Source organism: Mandrillus leucophaeus, unplaced genomic scaffold (assembly GCF_000951045.1).
Source record: "Mandrillus leucophaeus isolate KB7577 unplaced genomic scaffold, Mleu.le_1.0 Scaffold25, whole genome shotgun sequence".
Classification (NCBI taxonomy): domain Eukaryota; kingdom Metazoa; phylum Chordata; class Mammalia; order Primates; family Cercopithecidae; genus Mandrillus; species Mandrillus leucophaeus.
Genome location: NW_012102587.1, coordinates 176,562 through 178,457, shown reverse-complemented (window position 1 = coordinate 178,457; position 1,896 = coordinate 176,562).

Genomic DNA, 1,896 nt, shown 5'->3' with positions numbered 1-1,896 from the left:
ACGTGAGACTGGAATTCATGAAGGGATCAAATGCTTTGCTCTGGGTCAAATAACTTGATGAAATACCCAACTAAATTAGAATACAGGTTAAAGATGCTTGAACTTATAAACTGTGCTGTTTTCCAAACCTAGAATTCACTGACCTTGGAAGCTAAGCTCTAGCCACCTTTCAGTGGTGATGAAGAGGAACTACAGTCACAAGAGCTAACTAACTGGTGTGTTATTGAATTTTTAACACTGGAGTCCTAACCACCAATCCCTTTTCTTTTATTATTATTATTTTTTAACCTGGAGGCAAGGAGTACTAATGTTTAAATTATAAAAATGTAAGACATGAACACACTGGGTGCACGCTCATCCCCCACTTCACCCCTAGCCAAGGTCCAAGAGAAATCACAATTTCGGGATTATAGGACCAAAGAATGGGGCATGGAAGAGATTTTAGAGTTCACTTAGCCTAATATACTTATTGTTCAGATAAGAACACTGAACTAGCATGTGAGTTGCTCATTCAACCCTAACTAGCTATTTAAAATTCATGTGAGTGCAGACAAGATGCTCAGCTTGCGTAGCTCTTGCAAGGTTTCATCTGAAAAGGAGAGATGATCACAGTAAAACATACTGCATGGAGTTAAATCAAGAATTAAATCAAGGAATGAATAGAAATAATAACAGCACCAGCCGGGTGCGGTGGCTCACGCCTGCAATTCCCGCACTTTGGGAGGCCAAGGTGGGTGGATCATGAAGTCAGAAGTTCAAGACCAGCCTGGCCAACATGGTGAAACCCTGTCTCTACTAAATATACAGAAATTAGCCGGAGTGGTGGCATGTGACTGTAATCCCAGCTACTCGGGAGGCTGAGGTAGAGAATTGCTTAGACCTGGGAGGCAGAGGTTGCAGTGAGCAGAGATGGTGCCATTGAACTCCAGCCCAGGTGACAGAGTAAGACACCATCTCAAAAAAAAAGAAAAAAAGAAAAAAAATCATAACAGCACCTGGCACAGCAGAAGCATTCAGAAAATGTTGCCAAGTCTCAGTTTACATGAACATCTCCTTCCAGGGCCTGTTGTGTCACACCTCCTCCATGAAGCTGCTCTTGACTGCTTCATCCACATGGGACTGCCTTCTTTGGTTCCCTGTTACTCCAACCTGCTCCAGAAAACTTACCACTTGATTATCAATCTCTGAGTAGTTTATTTATGTACAAGACTTTGGCTTTCAACTTTTGCAGGCTCTCTGTAGAACATATGCTGAAATTTCCCCTGTATTTCCTATATCTTCCACAGTGCCAATTTCAATTCCTAGGCCATAATAGGTATTCCACACTTGAATTTTAATTGAATAATTAAATTTTAAAAATTACCTAACCAACATATAAAGTATACCTACTGTAAAAAGTAAAAATGTTTTATAAGATGTACCACCCATCTTTTTCCTTGATTTTAACTCATCCCCTAAAAATTCTTCTGGTACCACCCTCTATTTTTCTAAATAATGTATTTACACTGATAACTTTTGACTTGTCAATTTCAGGTATCACTATGGTTTCCTTACTGTGGAAAATCAGGATTTCACTTTCTTGCACACCCCCCACCCTCCACCCAGAATAATTAAGGCACCATTTTGGGTCACATCAGTATTCAGTGTTACTGTCATTGTGACCACATAAATAGTAGTGGACCTAAGCCAATTACTGTATTATAAGTACATTGATTCTCTCGTGAATCTCTATTTTCTGAAGTTTTCATGTGTTTGATGGACTATAGGTCTATCACAAGTTTATCCTTAAACTACCAGAGATGTGATTCGCCTTTCAATGAGTCCAAACACATCAGACATGCGGGTTCATTTCATCCTTACATCCTGAAGCCTTTGATTTCACTGCTCCAGTCAAGA